The sequence below is a fragment of the Dermacentor andersoni genome, chromosome 9 (assembly GCF_023375885.2).
Source record: "Dermacentor andersoni chromosome 9, qqDerAnde1_hic_scaffold, whole genome shotgun sequence".
In the NCBI taxonomy this organism is placed as follows: domain Eukaryota; kingdom Metazoa; phylum Arthropoda; class Arachnida; order Ixodida; family Ixodidae; genus Dermacentor; species Dermacentor andersoni.
The window spans coordinates 93,527,443-93,548,417 of NC_092822.1; the positions used below are offsets into that span (position 1 = coordinate 93,527,443).

At 48.4% G+C, this 20,975-nt stretch overlaps 1 protein-coding gene across 2 annotated transcripts in view; it reads left to right on the forward strand.

Moving 5' to 3' along the window:
* Positions 1–20,975, forward strand: part of LOC126528625 (uncharacterized) — a 64,832-nt gene that overhangs the window by 25,359 nt on the left and 18,498 nt on the right. The window contains exon 1 of one of the 2 annotated variants that reach the window (XM_055069296.2): positions 3,968–4,449. The exons of the other annotated variant lie outside the window; for it this stretch is intronic. The gene's annotated coding sequence lies outside the window, so the exon portion shown is untranslated. Of the gene's footprint in view, positions 1–3,967; positions 4,450–20,975 lie in introns of those variants that run through there. 2 annotated transcript variants of the gene reach the window in all.

The following is a 20,975-nucleotide window of genomic DNA, read 5'->3' on the forward strand; positions in this document are numbered from 1 at the left end:
CCAGCTCTGATTCCTCCTGCGCCGGGCCTGTCTTCTACCGGAAGCATCCATCCGTCTGCATTCAGTCCAGTGCTCTGTCTTCCCTGTCCGAATTGCTCTGCGCTCCGTGCGACGCCTGGAAGAGGCAAGGGCCTCTTCACTGATTGCTAGCGAGATGGCCACAGCGAGGACGGGTTGACGGCTCTTGCCGGTGAGTGACTTGAGTAGTCGCCAGGCAAGGGGGCCCCTTGAACGGTCCTTGATGCTGGAGCACAGGCTCACCGAGCTCTGATTCCTCCTGCGCCGGGCCTGTCTTCTACAGCAAGCATCCACCCGTCTGTATTCTGTCCAGTGCGCTGCCTTCCCTGTCCGAATTGCTCTGCGCTCCGTGCGACGCCTGGAGGCGTGGAGATTGATTAGGCGGAGATCCGGGGCAGGGGTGTCCAGTGGCGCAGAGGACTGAATGGTAGCCGCCTGGGCGCACTGCGCGATTGCATCTAGAAAGTCACAGCGATCGGCCGCCTCACTGCAATGCTTCCTAAACAGAGACCAGTCTATGACATGGAAAGTTCTGGTCTTTGACTTCCTTCCATGTACAGCGGTGATCACAATGGGGAAGTGGTCCGAACCCCAAGTGTCCGGAGTTGTGTCCCAGGACTAGGAGCACTGTTCTGTAGTGAGGGAGAGATCGCTGGCTGAGTTCACCCCTCGGCGCACATATGTGGGTCCTCCGCTTTTCAAGATCACCAGTCCGGCTGTGCTGATGGCGTCGGGGAGGCTTCGGCCTCAGCTGGAGCAGCGGCGACTTCCCCAGTCTGTTTGATTGGCGTTGAAATCGCCACACGGGACTGCCTGCCTCCCGAGGCGTAAAGCCAGCTGGTCAAGGATGGAGAAGTCCCATGTCTTTCCTGGTCGTATGTATATGCTTGCCACGGTTGTGTCTTGGCTGCCGAGACGCACCGTGACAGCACAACACTCCAGAGGGCCTCCTACGACGTCGGCCACTGGAACCACAGCATGTGCCAGATTGCACCGAACGTAGATGGCTGTGCGTGGCTTGCCAGGCTGGAGGGCGTCGTCCAGGCATGGCGCGTCCGTGCAGCCGCGTGTCGTGCAGGTGGTGGCGACTGAGTAACTGGTGTATCCCGAGAGTTGCAGGTCCTCGGCCATCGCGTACACCTCCTGCAGAGCAAGCACGTCGTAGTCGCTCTGCAGGAGATGCAGGGAAAGGTCAGCGTGTCGCCGCCGCAGAGAGTTAGTGTTCCACTGGAGAACACTCGGGCGGCGGCGAGCCTTTCCTTGCTGTTGGCTGATCAGCCATGGTGGTTGGATGGCTGATGGCAAGCCACTGCCTGCAGGCAGATGGGTCGGAGTGGGTGGTCAGCTGGCAGCATTGTGCTGACTGCTTCCATGATGAGCAGCAGGTTCGCTACCAGCTGATCCGCGGTAGTCTGGGCAGGAGAAGCGGCAGTGTCCTGTGTCGCCTGGCTGCGGGAGGCACGAGGGGCTGGCACCGGAAGCCTGGGTGCCGGGCTGGGGCCCTTCAGCGTGCTGGCATAGGACCTCGCCGGAGGTGAGGACCGCTGCTGCCGCTGCTTCCCGCGGACTGCCGCCCTGAGGGCGGCACGCAACATCAACCCTCGCGCATGGCGCCTATTCTTCGTAGCCGACCGCATTACCACGGCACCCGCCTCCTCGTCGACACCAGAGCTGAGCAGCCTAATCGTTCCCGCTACGAAAGCAGATCGACAACTTTGTATGTCCAGACCCTCGCTCTACACAGTGAACAATACTGACAGCGCGTCGTGTGGACTACGGTCAAGACCACAGACAGCGTCGCTTACGCAGATCAGTGTTTGTGATGTGATCGCCAATGTCTGCTCAAGCCATACTGGGAGTGGACTTCCTCAGCCGTATCAACCTAGGTGTAAGTGTCGCGGTCGGGGCCTAAAGGATAACGTCACATCCCTCGATGTACTTGGGCTGCAGTCCAACCTCCCCTCATCTTGCATCCGTGCGTGTCGTCCGGTGTCAACGTACGACAAGGTACTTGCTGAGTATACCCGCAATGCACGAAGCCCAGAAACGATGCGCTGCCAGTGAAACATAAGGTGATGCATCATATCACCACCATCAACCCAAGTCGTCGCGCGGCCACGGAGACTCACTGGACGAATCTTGGAAGTCGCCCGCAATGATTTCGAACACATGCTTCAGCTCGGCGTTATTCGTCCTTCCTCCAGCAATTGGTCTCCACCTCTCCAGCTGGTTCCAAAGCAGGACAGTGACGACTGGCCGCTATTGGGGCTTACGGAGCTTTGAATGCCGTCACTACTCCGGATCAAAATCCTCTTCCTTACATACATCACTTCGGCGCTCGTCCCGCTGGAACCAAAATATACAGCAAGATCAATTTGATGAGCTCGTACGGCCAAATTCCTGTTGAACCCAGCGTCATTCCGAAGACAGCAGTCACTACTCCATTTCGCGTATATGAGTTTGTCCGTATGCCTTACGGTTTCAAGACTGCGGCGCAAACATTTCCAAGGCTGATGGATGACGTTACGCGCGGACCCTAATTCATTTTCGTCTGCATTGACGACATCTTTGTTGTAAGTGTCATAGACGAAGTGCACAAAGAGCATGTTCGCCTTCTATTTGAGCGACTGGATTAACACGGCGTGGTCCTATAACCCCAAAAATGCATGTTCGGACTAGAAGTCCTGGATTTTGCCGGCCATCGCATTTCACCCCAAGACAACCAGCCACTGGAATCACGCGGGCGCGAGCTATCGAGGATTTCCTTGCCCAACCTTCTTTCAAAAGTTGCGCTAGTTTCTGGGGCCTATAAGTTTTCCCAGGCGCTTCATACCATCCTGTACACAAGTTCTTCAGTGGCTCAATGATTTGCTGCGTCGCGACTCGAAATAAATGCCTAACTTTCAGTGGTCCTCGGAGCACGAACACTCCCTCCAGGAAGTCAAAACGCGGTTGGTGTATGCAGTGTTATTGATTCATCCGTTGCCCGACGCACCAACTCGTCTTGCGGTAGACGTGTCGACCACGGCAGTGGGTGCAGTACTGCAGCACCACGATGGCACATACTGGAGCCCACTGGGCTGCTCAAAGCGCCTCAAACCCACAGAAGCTCGCTAATGCAGCTTCGGGAGGGAGATGTTGGCCATCTACTGTGCTGTCAAGCATTCCAATTTTTTTCCTTGAAGGCCTTAGCTTTAACATTCTCACCGACCACCAGCTGCTAAAGTTAGTTTCTGACAACAGTTCCTCATACTGAGAACGTGAGCGATTGTAAAATTTTCTATATCTCCGATAGTTTTAAGGACATCCGCCATATTTCTAGGACCAAAAATCAAGCAGACGACGCACTGGTGAATTGGCGCTAGAGTGCTGGTCTTGTGGATTTCCAAGCTCTAGCCTCCGCCGAGGGAAACGACCCCGAGCTGCTCCAAACTGGGGGAAAAGGGAGGCGGTCCCAGGTTGCGGAGGTGCCGGTTCCCTAATGAACATTGGTCACGTAAGACACATCGCAGGCAGATCCTCGCGCCTTTGTGCCACATCAGTTTCGGTGGCCAATATTCGATTCACTGCACAGGTAAGCAATCCCGGCATCAGAGCGACAAAGAGGCTTGTCACAGACCGCTTCGTCTGACCAGGCATCAACAGTGATGTGTGGTGCGCGACATGGTGCGGTGATCGGGACGGTCAAGAGCAGACGACAAGGAGTGCGCGCGCCGAGGCGGATTCCGTGCTGGAAGGAGAAAGACGACAACGCTGAAGAGCGTCCGGCACGTGAAAGTGCGGCGCCAGAAAAACAACTAAAAGAAGAAAAGCAAACTAATAAGAAAAGACCACGGGGCATCAGGCAGCCAATCGGAGAATGCCTAATCGGCCAGAGAGAAGAAAAGGCGTGGTGCGCTGGCAGAAGCGGGAGACGCCGGGGAGACGCAGAGGAGACGCAGGGGAGACGCCAGGAGAGTCCCAGGAAGCGGTGGCAGGAGGAGGTCAACCACCGGAGCGGGCGTTGAAGACGGGCCGTCGGGTTCCGGACCCGAGCCACCAGGACTTACCCGACCGGGGCCTCCTGCCAACCTGTTCCTGCGCGTCGCCCGTCTACCCGAGCGCGCCGCCAGCTCCTCAAGGCCGGTGAGCTTCCGTGCTCGTGGGTACGACGAGAACAGTCGAGCTTCGGGCCCGAGTTCTACGTGAGCTGCCCGGCCAGAACGCCACCCCCGTCTGTCGTGCCGCCTGCTGCCCAAGGCCGGCGTTTGAGCTTCTGTGCCCGTGGGCAGGACAAGAGCAGTAGGCCTACGGGCCCGAGCTCTACACCCAACTGCCCGGCCAGAACGCCACCGCCGTCTACTCGTGCCACCGAGCCGCCTGCTTTACTTCTCCGAGACAGAGCTGGCCAGCTCCGGTCGCCCGGTCGACCAACTTACACCACGACCTTTGGTGAGACCGGCGCCACTCCTTTCGTCGGCTTGTCGCCGCGTCGCCGCGTCGAGACTGTTGTCTGTCCCTGCCGTCGTGGCAAGCCCAGACTCGCGCACTAGTTAGCTTCATATTAGCCCCAAACCCGCCGTGGTTGCTCAGTGGCTATGGTGTTAAGCTGCTGAGCACGAGGTCGCGGGATCGAATCCCGGCCTCGGCGGCCGCATTTCGATGGGGGCGAAAGGCGAAAACACTCGTGTACTTAGATTTAGGTGCACGTTAAAGAACCCCAGGTGGTCTAAATTTCCGGAGTCCTCCACTACGGCATGCGTCATAATCAGAAAGTGGTTTTGGCACGCAAAACCCCATAATTTTTTAATATTAGCCCCAAGTGTGTTTCTTACTGCGATGATGTCTATTTCAGTGTTTCTTTTATGCGAAGCATATTACTAGAGCTCAACCCAGCTCCTCAGGCGCGGCGGTGTCGCCTTCAATACCACGTGACACCGTGACGTCACGACAGAGGAGAAACGGGGCTCCAACTCGCGAAGTCGCTCGCGGCGTCGCGGCGGTATATAAGCAGCTGCGCTTGTTTCTAGGTGGCTTTGGCTTAACTCTTGCAAGATGGGCTGGGTGGGAATCGAACTAGGGTCTCCGGAGTGCGAGACGGAGACGCTACCACTGAGCCACGAGTACGATGCTTCAAAGCGGTACAAAAGCGCCTCTAGTGAATGCGGTGTTGCCTTAGAAACGAGCTTCGTTGCCGCGCCGAACGCTGCGTTGCTCGGCGCTCACCGCGTCCAATGCGGGGCGCGTAGTCGCTGCGCCGTAGCCCATTGTCTTACACCCCTTGGCGGGTCGACGGGAACGCTGTCGCGTTCCACTCTTGAAGGCGAAGCAGAGTAACGCATGAGTTGTTTCTTCGTCTAGCCGAACCAAATATAGCCAAGCAACAGCAGTTCACCAGGCTAAAAAGTGGTTCAACAACTAAAATAAAGGCTTCGCATCCTGGGCTTAACCTTAGCTAAGCCACACCCATTTTTTATGTTTTCTATTTTCTTCTATATCTTTTAAGCTTTTTTTCTGTTCCATTAAATGTTTGTGTGTGTGTTCGAAAAGAACGGCTTTGTCTTCAAATGGGTTCTCGGAGGCTCCGCCTAAGAGAACCGTCAGAACCTTTTGAGTACACGAACCTTTGTTCCCATATTAGGGTCATCACAGTTTGGCGTCCGCGACAGGACAAAGCCGTTCATTCGGATTTTTTTTTCCTCCAAAGGCTTGGAACTATGGCTGCTAGCAGACGAGACTTGTTAGCCTTAGCCAAACGTATGGGGCTAGAGGGTGCGGAGTTGAGAGAATGGATAAACGAGCAGGAAGCGCGTGCGCGAGAAGAGCGGGCAGCGGAGCGCGAGGCTAAAAAGCAGGAGCTTGTATCAGAGGAGAAGAAATTACAGTTACGACCTAAAGTCGCGGAAGCTGAGGGCAATCGTGGTGAGACGAGCCAACAGCAGCTTGAATTGGAGGAGCGAACGCTTCAGTTGCGCCTTCAAATGGCGGCAACGGATGCTGCAAGAACAGCTGACCGAGGGCCTGGATGGAGTGGCGCATTCAGCTTGAATCCTCACAGTTTGATGCCGAGATTCAATGAAAGCCGGGACGACTTGGATGCCTATTTAAAAAGGTTCCAAAGCGTCGCCACCGGACAAGAATGGCCTAGAGACAAATGAGCCACGGCTCTAAGTTTATGCTTGAGCGGAGAAGCTCTGAAAGTCTTTGGACGTCTGTCTCCGGAAGACTCCCTCGACTACGATAAAGCCAAGTTGGCGTTGCTCCAGCGTTTTCGTTTTACGGCGGAAGGCTATCGGGAGAAGTTCCGACAGAGCAAACCCCAAGATGGCGAAACTGGAAAGCAGTACGCAACTAGGCTACTGAGTTTCTTTGATCGGTGGATGGAAATGTCCAAAACCGAAAAGGAGTACTTGGCACTTCGCAACCTAATGGTGACGGAGCAGTTTTTGAACAACTGTCATCATCGGTTAGGACTCTTCCTGCGCGAGAAGAGCTACCGCCAGCAAGATGACATGGCCGAAGCTGCCGATAATTTCTTAGAGGCTCAGAGACAGCCGAATTTGTTAGTGTTCCGACAGAAATCGGAAGGCATTAACCCTACGGAGAAAATCGGAAGCTCATCCGAGAGAGTTCCAATGCGATGCTTCGTATGTTTAAAGCTGGGTCACGGGGCATCGGACTGCCGATCTAAGCTGAGGCAACCGTACTGCGGATATTGCCGTAAGCCCGGGCATGATGTCAAAGCCTGCACCAAGAAAAATGGTCAATCAAAGAAGACGCTTTGCCTATTGTCGCCAGAAGAGCGCCTCGAAGATTCCAACGCAGTAGTCGTTGAACAAGAAGACATAGCTAGCACGGTGAAGACCCCCACAATGAATGTGGCACGCAAGATGCCTGTGCTAAAGGGCGTCATGTTCGGACAGACCGCGTCAGTCTTGCGAGATACGGGAAGCAATACGCTGGTCGTGCGTGGTTCCCTCGTACCAGACAAGGCTCTAACAGGTACGACCGCTAAGCGTGTCCTGGCGGATGGCAGCAGCATTGAAGTTCCCGAGGCTAAGGTTGAAATTCATTCACCTTATTTTTCTGGTACGTCGATTGTCAAGTGTATGACAGCTCCTTTCTATGATTTTATTATCGTAAATGTACCAGGATCACGAGAAGCCCATCGAAGATGGTATAGCAAGTGGGAAAAGAACCAAGGGAGAAGACCATTCCCCGGTTGCTTTGCTGGTCGGCAGCAAAAGCCGAGACCAACAGCCGAAAACATCCACGATCAATATCAGCGCCTTGAAAATAACCAGGAATGATCTTAACCACCGCCCAGAACGAAGATAAGACCTTAGAGTCTTGCAGGAACAAAGTTGGTCAAGTGTTCCAAGGCAAAGGATTAGCATCCTACTCATTCGAAGTAGTAAGGGGAGTGCTGTATCGTCGTTACCGGCTACCCTCGGGCAAAATGACCGAACAAGTGGTAGTACCTCAAAGATTACGCGGCCAAGTGCTCACTTTGGCACACGAAAATCTTATGTCAAGGCACCAAGGAATTAAGAGAACAATTGATCATGTTCTAGAATCCTTCTACTGGCCAGGAGTATAAGAAGCAGTGAGAAGATACGTACGCCCTTGCGACACTTCCCAGCGAACGTATCCTAAGAGCAAGGTGGGCAAGACACCTCTTGGTCGCGTGCCTTTAATTGACACTCCATTTGAAAGAATGGCTGTGGGCATAATTGGACCCTTAAAGCCTACGTCAAATAAGGGTAACCGATACATACTGATCCTGGTGGACTTCGCTACACGATATCCAGATGCGATAGCTTTGCCGTCGATCGATTCGGCTACGGTGGCCGAAGGACTGATAGAAATTTTTTCTCGCATTGGATTTCCACGTGAGATAATGTGCGACCAGGCCTCCTGTTTCACATAGGACCTAATGAGAGAAATAAATGACTTGCTGGCTATCAAACATCTAAGCTCGACGCCGTACCATCCCATGTGTATTAATGGTCTGGTGGAACGATTTATTGGCACGTTGAAACAAATGCTATGCAAGATGTGCAAAGAAGAACCAAAGTGATGGGACCAATTACTAGCACCCCTCTTGTTTGCGTAACGAGAAATGCCTCAAGCCAGCAGGGGGTTTTCTCCTTTCGAGTTGATCTACGGTCGACACGTCCGAGGCCCACTCAGTCTACTTAAGGAACTATGGACAGGAGACCACCTATGCGATGGGATCAAGACATATGGGTATGTCTTGGATCTCGGAGATCGTCTGGAAAAGACACTACGGTTGGCTAAAGTAAACTTGTCGTCATCTACAACGACCCAGAAAAATAACTAGAATCGGAGAAGCAAGATACGCCAGCTGAAAGTTGGCTACCATGCCCTTATCCTGCTTTCGACGACGGCAAAAAAACTGTTGCTGCACTGGAAGGGGCCTTTCTTGGTCACAGCAAAAAAGCAACTTTGATTACTGGCTGGACTTGGGACATACTACAAAGTTGTTCCATATTAACATGCTGAAGCGCCTTGAAGAGCGTGAAGCGGAAAGTTCCCCACAGTCAGCATCATTCATCCTGGTGGAGGACGAGGAGGAGACGGACACCCCCATACCTTCCTTCAAAACAAATGAGGGCTCAGGTGTAGAAGCAATTAAACTTTCCAATGACCTTCAAGAAAATCAGCGTGCGGAACTTTGCAGGGCGGACTACAGGAATAGGATACAGGGGGGACTACACCCCTACGCCTCTGGATGTTGCCTTTACCATAGCAAGGTTTACCATGCTAGTTTATTTTTTTCCTTTTTCACTTGCTGTGCTTCCTTTGAATTAGTGATTTCTTTTAATGTTTTTATCTGTGTGCTCAGTGAACTGCGCCATGGAACCATACAGTGCGTTCTCGTGAACGGACCATGACTGTAGTGTTCCGAGCATGCGTGAACTATGTCGCGCACTGAGCGGCGGCAGTTTTTCTTCAGAAAAACTTAAAGAAAGGGGGCCTTATGTGATGTGTGTGGTGCGCGACATAGTGCGGTGGTCGGGACGGACAAAAGCAGACGACAAGGAGTGCGCGCGCCGAGGCGAATTCCGTGCGGGAAGGAGAAAACGACAACGCCGAAGGGCGTCCGGCACGTGAAAGCGCGGAGCAAGGAAAGGAACTAAAAGATGAAAAGTCAACCATCTAGGAAAGACCAAGGGGCGTCAGGCAGCCAATCGGAAAATGACTAATCGGCCAGAGCGGAAGAAAAGGCGAGGCACGCTGGCAGCAAAGGGAGACGCAAGGCAGACGCCGGGAAAATTACAGGAAGCGACGCCAGGAGAAGGTCAACCACCGCCCCGCGAATTGATGACGGGTCGTCGGGTTCCGGACCCGAGCCACTAGGACTTCACCCGACCGAGGCCTCCTGCCAAGCGGTTCCTGAGCGCCGCCAGTCTACGTGAGCGTGCCTTCTGCTGCGCAAGGCGGGCGAGCTTCTGTGCCCGTGGGCAGGACAAGACCAGTCGGGCTACGGGCCCGAATGATACGCCCAGCTGCCCGGCCAGAACGCCGCCGCCGTCTGTCATGCCGCCTGCTGCCCGAGGCCGGCGTTCGAGCTTCTGTGCCCGTGGGCAGGACGAGAGCAGTCGGGCTACGGGCCCGAGCTCTACACCCAGCTGCCCGGCCAGAACGCCCCCGCCATCTACTCGTGCCGCCTAGCTGCCTGCCTCTATCTTCAAGCCAGAGCAAGGGCGCTCCGGTCGCCCGGCCAACCTCCCTGTGCCCCGACCTTTGCAGAGACCGGCGCAACTCCTTTCGTCAACTTGTCGCCGCGTCTCCGCGTCGAGACTGTTATGCGTCCCTGCCGTCATGGCAAGCCCGGACACGCGCACTAGTCAACGTCATACTAGCCCCAAGTGTGTTTCTCACTGCCGTGATGTCAGTTTGATTGTTTATTTTATGCTTTCTATTTACTTCTACTTATTTTAAGCATCTTTCTAGTTCTATTAAAATCTTGTGTTTGTTTTCGAAACCAACGGCTTTATACTCAATTAGGTTCTCGGAGGCTCCACCTAAGAGAACCGCTAAAACCTTTGAGTACAAGAACCTGCATCACACTGTGTGGCAAATATACACCCTGAAAAGTCTGAACTTTTTTTAGAGTGTGCTCTTAGACAAAGGTGCACTCTAAAAAAAGTTTGCGCCCTATGGCGTGTATATTTGCCAGTATATTCATTCGTCTTGCCCGCATTTCTTTTCTTCAATATGCTGCGCTCGTTACTTGCCTATTGAGAATGCTCTGTCATGCTGATAACACGCATGCCGTCCGCGACTTGGAAGTGCCGGGCTCGCAGTGCTAAAGAAAGGAAATGCGGGCGAGGCAGATGACGATTATTCATCATCATCATCAGCCTTGTTACGCCCACTGCAGGGCAAAGGCCGCTCCCATACTTCTCCAACTACTCCGATCATGCACTAATTGTGGTCATGTTGTCCTTGCAAACTTCTTAATCTCATCCGCCCACCTTACTTTCTGCCTCCCCCTGCTACACTTCCCTTCCCTTGGAATCCAGTCCGTAACCCTTAATGACCATCGGTTTTCTTGCCTCCTCATTACGTGTCCGGCCCACGTCCATTTCTTTTTCTTGATTTCAACTAAGGTGTCATTAACTCGCGTTTATTCCCTCACACAACCTGCTCTTTGCTTATCTCTTAACATTACACGCATCTTTCTTCTTTCCATACCTCGTTGTGTAGTCCTCAATTACGTAGAACCCTTTTCGTAAGCCTCCAGGTTTCTGCCCCGTACGAGAGTACTGGGAAGACACAGCTGTTACACACCTTTTTCCTGGGGGATAATGACAACCTGCTGTTTATGATCTGAGAATTCCTGCCAAATGCACCCCATCCCATTCTTATTCTTCTGATTATTTCAGTCTAATGTACCAGATCCGCGGTCACTACCTGCCCTAAGTAGATGTATTCCCTTACCACTTCTTCCGAGACCACTTTTCCGAGACTGTTAAACATTACTTTAGTTTTCTACAGATCAATTTTTAGACCCACCTTTCTGCTTTTCCTCTCCAAGTCAGTGAGCATGCATTGCAATTTGTCTCCTGAGTTACTAAGCAAGCCAATATCATCAGTGCATCGCAATTTACTGAGGTATACTCCATTAACTCTTATCCCCATTCTTCCCAATCCAGGTCTCTGAATACCTCCTGTAAACACACTGTGAATAGCATAGGAGACATCGTATCTCCCTCCCCGACGCCTTTGTTTATTGGGATTTTGTTGCTTTCTTTATGTTGGACTACGGTAGCTGTGGAGCCCCTATAGATATTTTTCAGTATTTTTACATACGGCTCGTCTACGCCGTGATTCCGTAATGACTCCATGGCTGCTGAGCTTTCGACTGAATCAAACGCTTTCTCGTAATCAATGAAAGCTATATATAAGGGTTGGTTATATTCCGCACATTACTCTATCACCTAACTGATAGTGTGAATAGGGTCTATTGTTGAGTAACCTTTAGGGAATCCTGCGTGGTCCATTGGTTGACAGAAGTCTAAGGTGCTCCTGATTCTATTTGCGATTACCTTGGTAAATACTTTGTACGCAACGGACAGTAAGCTGATTGGTCTATACTTTTTCAAGTCTTTGGCGTCCCGTTGCTTAAGGATTAGGATTATGTTAGCGTTCTTCCAAGATTCCAGTGCGCTTGAAGTCATGAGGGATTGCGTATACAGGGTGGCCAATTTTTCTAGAACAATGTGCCCACCATCCCTCAACAAATCTGCTGTTACCTGACCCTCCGCAGCTACCTTCCCCTTTTGCATAGCTCCCAAGGCTTTCTTTACTCCTTCTGGTGTTACATGTAGGATTGAGAATTCCTCTAGACTATTCTCTCTTCCATTGTCGTCGTGGGTGCCACTGGTACTGTATAAATCTCTGTAGAACTCATCAGCCACTTGAACTATCTCATCTATATTAGTAATGATATTGCCGGCTTTGTCTCTCAGCGCACACATCTGATTCTTGCCTATTCCTAGTATCTTCTTCACTGTTTTTAGGCTTCCTCCGTTCCTGACAGCATGTTCAATTCTATCCATATTATACTTCCTCATGTCGGCTGTCTTACGCTTATTGATTAACTTGGAAAGTTCTGCCAGTTATATTCTAGCTGTAGGGGTAGAGGCTTTCATACATTGGCATTTCTTAATCACATCTTTCGTCTCCTGCGATAGCTTACTGGTAGCCTGTCTAACGAAGTTACCACCGACTTCTATTGCACACTCCTTAATGATGCCCATAAGATTATCGTTGATTGCTTCAACACTAAGGTCCTCTTCCTGAGTTAAAGCCGAATAGCTGTTCTGAAGCTTGATCCGGAATTCTTTTTTTCCCTCTTACCTGTAACTCATTGATCGGCTTCTTATGTACCACTTTTTTCCACTCCCTCCTCAAGCCTAGGCTAATTGGAGTTCTTACCACCCTACGGTCACTGCAGTGCACCTTGCTGAGCACGTCCACATCTTGTATGATTCCAAGGTTAGCGTAGACTATGAAGTCTATTTCATTTCTAGTCTCGCCATTCGGGCTCCTCCCCTTCAACTTTCGTCTATCCCGCTTTCGGAAGAAGGAATTCATTATCCGCATATTATTCCGTTCTGCAAACTTTATGAATAACTCTTCCCTGCTATTCCTAGAACCTATGCCATATTCCCGCACTGATTTGTCTCGAGCCTTTTTCTTGGCTGCCCTGGCATTGAAGTCACCCATCAGCATTGTGTAGTTTGTTTTGACTTTACTCATCGCCGATTGCACGTCTTCATAGAAGCTTTCCACTTCCTGGTCATCATTACTGGATGTAGGGGCGTATACCTCTACGACCTTCAATTTGTACTTCTTATTAAATTTCACAACAATACCTGCCACCCTCTCGTTAATGATATAGAGTTCCTGTATGTTACCAACTATATCCTTGTCAATCACGAATCCCACTCCTAGTTCTCGTCTCTCCGCTAAGCCCCGGTAGCACAAGACGTGCCCGCTTTTTCACGCAGTGTATGCTTCTTTTGTCCTCCTAACCTCACTGAGCCCTATTATATACCATATACTGCCCGCTAATTCCTCCAATGTAGTCCCATATTTGCATATATCAACATGCACGCGCAAATACTTTGCTAATAAAACACTTTTTTCCAATATTTCAGCATATTATTTCATAATGCATGCCTAATGAATAACTAATTATCCGGCTAAATTTGTGTCTAGTATTTATGATGCTGTTTTATTATTGCAACGATTTGAGTTTAAAGTGACATCCAGTTTAATTCAACTTGAACATTGATGGTGATGGCAAACCATGATAGATATGTATGTGCTACTATACTATACTGGCTACGATAAGTTGTATATCCTAGTCAGCTTAGTGGGAAGCAGATTTTCACAGTGAGTGTTGGAAGACCAATAGCAAGCAAAGAATTCATACGTAATGGGCACAAATGACAATCATACAGATTTGGCACATAAAACATGTGATTTTGAAGTTTGCAGATAGGTAACATAATTTCCAACTAAAATTCTGAAATATTTGAAGGACAATGTTCTTGGAGGCAGCCACTATCGTAAAAAGTATGTTTTCAAATCGTTCTGCAGGCCGTAGATCAGCAAAATTGCTTAAATGAGGTTGCTTACAATATGCTTTCTTTGAATGTCCTGTCGGTGCCTCTACATGTGTGTAGCTTCAAGGTGCCAAATGAACATAGTCCTAGAAAGCATGTTTATCCTCGGACATATAATGTCAAGTATTGAAGCTCGTAAGTGCTTTATTTTGTACAGTAATGATACAGAATTTAAGTATGCTACATCTCAAATGAATGAATCTTACTCTATTCAATCCAATGAAGGATGGCCCAGATATTGCAGTAGCTTTTCCTATGTAGGAGGAGCGTAACTGTCATTCAACAAGCTATACAACATACATTATAGAAGACAAAGCATTGTGCTCCACTTCTTATGCATTAAGGCATTGTTTTCGGAGATTAGGCGTATGCTATTCGACTAAACACTACATTGCAATATAGTTGTAGTGGAATGCACTAATTAAGAAAGGAAAACAGAACCCACCAGAAAAAAAGGTTGTGAAGGTACTCATTAAAGCTAATCCAGCACCTTCTCTTGTGCAGTATGCTGAATGTGGAACCAGACTTTATGAAAGAACATGCACTGTGAAATAGGCTTTGTAGAATGAGCTGAGCACATATCCTATAATATTTTGTCAAATGTATGCCAATTAATTGTAACTGAACATGAGTAGAAATATCATTAAATTAAAATCCATAGCTTTCGCAAACCTTAATTGGTAGTAACAAGTAAGTGTATATGCAATACAGTGTATTAGTTATTCTTCAGGTGCGACCAACTTTAGTGAAAATAGAATTAATTTTATGAGATTTCTTTTCCGGCTATAGGATGATTTTATTTGTTTTCTTGCTTCCTTTTATGTTATTTAAGGTGCTAGACGTACAATCATGTATTTATCAACAAAGCGCCAATTAGTCTAACGCCTTTTGGTTAATATATTTCCATACGTCTTGATTAGGCAGAGTCCACCATAGTACATAGAGGGCTCTGCAACATCGAATTACTTTCATGCATAAACCAAACCTGCCCAATGGCCACTAATTTTGTTATACCCCAATCTCATAACACCATTCTGGGCAATGCTGTCACCGTTGACTGCATTTCCATCTTTTTGAAAACCAAATTCTTTTATTCCAAATAGATCACAAATAGTCTGTCCTACACATTGCAAGAAACGCCCATTTCCTGTATTGGAATAGGTCATCAGTTGTCCTTCACATCGAATGATGTGCCCCGCTGTCAAGCTAATCCTGCAGAGCTGCACTATTGCAAAAATGCTCTATTGAAAGGCAAAGTGCCCACCGAAACGTAAACCTTGATACTTGATGGCCAAGACTCTAGCCAACAAAGCCTGCTTTTTTAGCTGCAAAGAATGCACAGCGCAGGATTTCACTGTCAGATGGCCACCTCGGTGCTAGAAGCTCTTGCCAAGGAAGCGCGGGGCCCATCAGAGCTCCGCCTAAGCGAGGAGTCAAAACGTCGGAGACTTGTTGCCATCCCGTAATCAGTGTGCTTGCTTCTTCGTCCGTTGTCGTCCGCGCCGTTTTATTATGCATTCAAATGTCTGGGAATTGCCAGAGTGAATTGGAAAATCTTGTCAATGTCTGATCGCTTGGACTGGGAAGTAAAACCTGAGAGTGCTCGTGTACGGCCTGTCCAACGTAACCGCCAAATATCTAAGCGCCAACGATTATTTGCGTCAGCCAGCTTCATCCTTATCATGCATCTACTGTCTAGTGGGTTTGAAATCATTATACCACGTCTGCGATTGCCTCCTGTATGAGCCAAATGAGCTTGATAAACACAGCGATCAATGCGTTTGACGAACCAGCGTGATGCATAAAAGATTCATGTGTGCTTTGGCGTTGCGTTTTAGCCCTGTAGGTCTTAAAAAAACATGTTAGCGATTACATTACTCCCTAATCGAAACTTTTAGCGCTTCTCGATACGTGTCATCGTTTCACGATATATTTAGGCAAACAATTTCAGACAGAAATCGCCGCACGACTAGCAGTGGACCAGTGCTCTCAGCGCCTTCGCAGAGGGAGGGGCAGTATCGGAACGCTGTCATGATGAGTGGCATCGGAGCCGCCTGTAGAAGAGGACAACGACGAACGTGCAAGAATCGAACGAGCGTGTTTGCGCAGAAACGCCGAGGGACGACGGTCAGTGCAGGAACGGGCTTGTAAAATTTTGTTTTTTTAAATTTGATTTCAGCACAGACTTGAGACATCATTGACTACCGTCAGAACGACAACGAACGACAGTGAGAACCACAGCGGCCAGCATGAACTCACAGACGGAAATCTGCACTGTGTTGTTCTCGCTCTCATCCGTTTTTTTTTTTTTTTTTTTTTTTTTTTTTTTTTTTTTTGTGACGGTTAGTGATGCAACATGTCTTTATTGCGGGCCAGTTCGCCCAACTGTGTTCTCCAACTCTCTTCATCGTCTCCATTCGCAAAAAAAAAAAGAGGAAAACATTGCCTAACACCGCAATAAGGCCTCGCAAGGCCGTGCTGCGTGCAAAACTATAAATAACACAGCATCTACCACTGCCTCGGACGCGCGATTGAACGCATGTGAACGTAAACAGCACAACTTATTCCGCAGCAAAACAGCACCCAAGCTGTTAGAATCATCATGTTTCGTACTACTGATTGCTGATAAACCACGTCACGTTCGTGAAACCAATTTTTAGAAATACGCAACTGATCTTCGAGGCCGATTGTGGGCTACAACACACGCGCACACATTGCGCAGGACGCTCGGTCCGCCTGAACGCCTGTACCTACTGCAGTGATGCAAATATATATCACTTCACTTGTCTCCCAGAAAAGGCGTGAAAAAAAAAAAACAAGAAGACTAACAACTACCGCTGAGCGTGTACCATGGCATACGACAGCAAGCGCTCGTCCAAGTCAGCATGCCGACTGCCCATAGATGGCGCCACCACCTAAGCAAAACAGTATGAGCAGTCCGCAGCAGAGATTAGTAAGTGGCGATTGGAAGATTGGCGGAAGAAAAGTAGGGAAACAACAAACAATAGAGGAATGTCAAAGCAAAGTTCGCAATAGGGGTTCAGGAAGTTCGGTTGTGGCAATTCACCACGGTTTTCTTTTTCCTTTCATTTTTTTTCTTCTTAACGTAGGTAGGACATTAGGCAATATAGTAGCAAGAGCATGGGGGCGCAACCCACCACCCCGTTCCAAGGGGGACGCTCTTAGCATCCATCCATCCACAGTGAACCAACAGTCCCAATATTGTGCCGGGATACAAGCGTACAAATGCCTTGGTATAGGGTTAAACGAAGGCAATAGATATATTAAAGCACAGGAAGAACACTAATAACAAATGGAAAGAGAAATGCCGGCACAATGAAACATAGAGCCCTTTGAGTATATAAGTACGAGGTGCTCCGGGCTACACTCTAAAAAAAGATTACACCTTTGGGGTGTATATCTGACACAACAATAACCGTCATCGTCCTTGCTTGCTTTTCCTTTCTTGAAAACGCCGCGCCCGCTACTTTTCTGTCGGCTATGATATGTCACGCTGACAACGTGCATGCTGTTCGTTACTGGGAAGTACCGGGCTCGCAGCGTTAAAGAAATGAAATGCGGACAATACCGATGGCGTTTATTGTTGTGTGGCAAGATACGACTCAAAGGGTGTAAACATTTCTTAGAGTGTATATGGAAATGTGTAATTGTTCCAGGACTTACATTCGGAAATGCGATTGTTGTCATGAAGTCAGAGGTACAATCATGACTCGATCGCAATCAAAGGTTTGTGAGACGCCTCGCATCGGACACTCATGGGAAGACTGCAAATGAAACTGTGCAGGGCGATATGGGTGACAAGTTTTGAAGTGAGGGAAGCTCAGAGTAAAATTGATTTCGAAGAGTGACAGAGGAATATAAAAGAAATTAAATGGGTACTGAGAGTGTTCAAGTATTTCTAGAGGATTGATTCGAGCGATATTGGCTCAAGTGGTGGAAAACAACTAGGAAGCTTACCAGCAAGCTTGAGGCCCGTATAAAAACACGTGAACAAAAAATTTTAATGAGGCCGTAAAAATCACCTGGGCAGCGGCAATGGAAATGAAACCACCTATTAATAGCAACCTAAGAGGTAAAAATGTGATAAGGAAAGGAACAATTTACGATGACTCAAAGGGAAACAGTTCACGTTTAGAAGCGAGATCAGGGTGCCCCAGACCGCGCAATTATATATTGAGGTAAACCAATGAAAAAGGAGCCTATACTTCGGTGCGCTATAGACAGGCAAACGATTTAACAGGTTTTATTAGAATACGAATAATTCTACCGAGCAGCGGCTTCAGGCTTCGCTGGCTTCCTTGAAGCCCTAGGGCTCAGGGATAGCAGGGGGAATGTAAACATGTCCGCATTAGAGATTAGTAAAAGGTGATTGTAGATTTGGTGAGAGAAAGGTAGGGAGACCACAAAGAACGGAAGCGTGCAAAAACAAAGTTCGCTCTGATGGTTCAGAAAGTGTGACGCTTGGAATCATTGTTAAAGAAAGAAGCGCTGGGAAACCCCGACATTCGGCAAACTGAGAAGAAAAAAGAACTTGCTGGCGCAACCCACCAGCCCGTTCTATGGGGGACGCTGTTAGCATGCATCCATCCACCTATATGGCGGCCCTTATGAATAAACAATCTCTGTAGTTGCATTCACTCGAGATCATGCGGAGTCGTTGTCGCACGTAGTTGCGTGGACACGAAAATTATGAAGCACATAGTGTTCCCAAGCAGTCAAGCCAACGCAAGCTCCAGTTTACCGGCACCCATTAATATTCCCGCCCACTCGCATCACCTCACTAAAGCTCGCCCGGACTCACGTCGACTCACTCAGACTTCAGCCTGACTCACACTCGGACACCGGTTGAGTAAGTGCGCCTTGGGCGAACTATGCTTGCGAGTACCATTTGTTAATTGCATTATAATAATAATAATAATAATAATAATAATCCTATTGTATGCCAAATGCAGGACGAAGGCCTCTCCCTGCGATCCCCAATTACCCCTGTCCTGCGCCAACCGATTCCAACTGGTGCCGGCGAATTTTCGAATTTCATCGCTCCACGTAGTCTTCTGCCGTCCTCGGCTTCATTTCCCTTCTCGTGGTACCCATTCTTTGAACCTAATGGCCGCACGGTTAGCTAACCAGCTCATTACATGACCTGCCCAGCTCCATTTTCTCTCTTACTGTCAATTAGAATATCAGCTATACCCACTTGCTCTCTGACCCAAACCGTTCTCTTTCTGTCTCTTAACGTTATGCCTAACATTCTCCTTTCCATGGCTCATTGCCCGGCCCTTAACATAGTCTCAAGCCTCTTTATCAATATCCAAGTCTCTGCCCCATTAGTCAGCACCAGTAAAATGAACTGATTGTACACGTTCCTTTTCAATGATAATGATAAGCTTCCAGTCAGGAGCTGACAATGTCAACCATATGCAATCCAACCCATTTTTATTCTTCGATGTATTTCCTACTCATGATCAGGGTTCCCTGTATTAGTTGACCTAGGTAAACATACTCCTTCACAGACTCCAGAGGCTGACCGGCGATTGCGAACTCTTGTTTCCTTCATTCCTACAATTTGTTCAATTGTTTCTTTTTATTTCGATCACAGAGTTCGGGATTACCATATTGCGGTCAATTCAATTGCAATTGGCTGTTATTTCACTTTCTTTTTTAACCTTGCACCGAAGAGGGTGGGCGCAGTCTTTCTTGTCACGTTATTTTTCGAGCTCCTTTCCTTAACGAAACCATACAAACAAGCTGAAGTTGACACCCTTCTAGAGTTTATAATTTGTACGCTTTGATTCCATGTGCCACAAAGCTGTTTCTTGTCTTCTTAATTTGGCACGCGGTGGATAAAAATGGCGGGACTGTCTCCATTTACCTCAGCCTTTGTTGAAATTTAGATTTTTTCTCTTCCTTTTCGAAGGTTGTAAAAGGAAAGCGTGCGTCCTCATTGTAGCTTGGCATTTGGCGCGACGGTATTTTATGCTTTCAAGACCTGCGCTTGAGTTCGTTTTCTGGCAACCGAGCAACTGCAAGCGCGCATCCGCTCCTCTTTCATTCCGTGTGCTTCATAATCGCGCAGGAAATGAAACCACATATGTCTGTAAAAACCAGCTGCTACTCGAGCAGACGTGCATATTTTTTCCAGTGAACCTCATTTCAAAATCGTTGTTGCCATGTGTCGCACGAAAGCGTACCTTGATTTGTTCAGACTCCACGCGAGCAACCAATGGAACCATTTTCCCCCTTCAGTTGCTGCCACAAGTGATGCTACCGCCTTCAAAACTGGCTCTTTCGCAGCTATGGGACGTGCAACCATAGTCCTTTAATGTTAAACAACTATGGTATCACTTGCGCTAACGCATTATGGTGATGATGCTAAATGGGATGATGGCGGCTTCTTTAAAAAAAAAGGCACACATTTTGTGCGAGAGATAGGCCCAGCTGATTGGGTGCTATTGCGAGAAAATTTATTGCAAGCGCTCTTTGCCTGCAAGTGGATAAGATTAGAGTTAATTAAAAGCATATGTTAACCCTAATTCAAAAACAAAATTTTTTGAACGAAATTTCTGAATGCGGCAGCGTCACTGATGGCGCCAACAGAAGTTGGAAAGTGGTCTCATCTGCTACTGGTGCGGGGTTTGAAATAATCAAGGTACGCGTAAGTGCAACGCGTAGCAACACCGACATTGAAGTGGTGTTCACTGTGAGAGGAAATGCCACACAATTCTAGGAGAAGTTCATCTTTAACACACAAACAATTGGAGTCTTCGCAGCGTCATGACAAAACCAATCTCATTTTTATTGAATCTACGCTGGTAATACGGCAGCAACCTGAGTTACAGGAAAGGTGAAAAACGGTGGCAACTCCAGTTGAAGTCGACGAAGCACAAAGTCATTCTTAGCAAGGTTAGGATGAGAATGGGGCGGAGTCGCAGCACAAGTCACTCTATTGCGTAATCTCTCGCGTGAGGGGAGTAGGAGGAGCATGGGACTGCCTAAATATATCGGCTGCCCTAGGTTCGGGATCGGCGGACAATTTGGCGTATGATCACGTGTTAAATTAAAATAATTGTTAGGGTTTATTGCATGCCAAAACTACGAAAACAACGATCTGAATAGAAGGGACGCAGTATAGCAGGAAAAGCGTCAGTGACGTAATGAATACAGTATCGGGCCTCTATTCGAATTCGGCTGCCCCAGACACTTACTTGTTAAATAATTAATCATTCAATGTATTTTTTTGTTTGTTTGTTTGTTTATTCACGTACTCATTGTTTTGTAGATTGAAATATA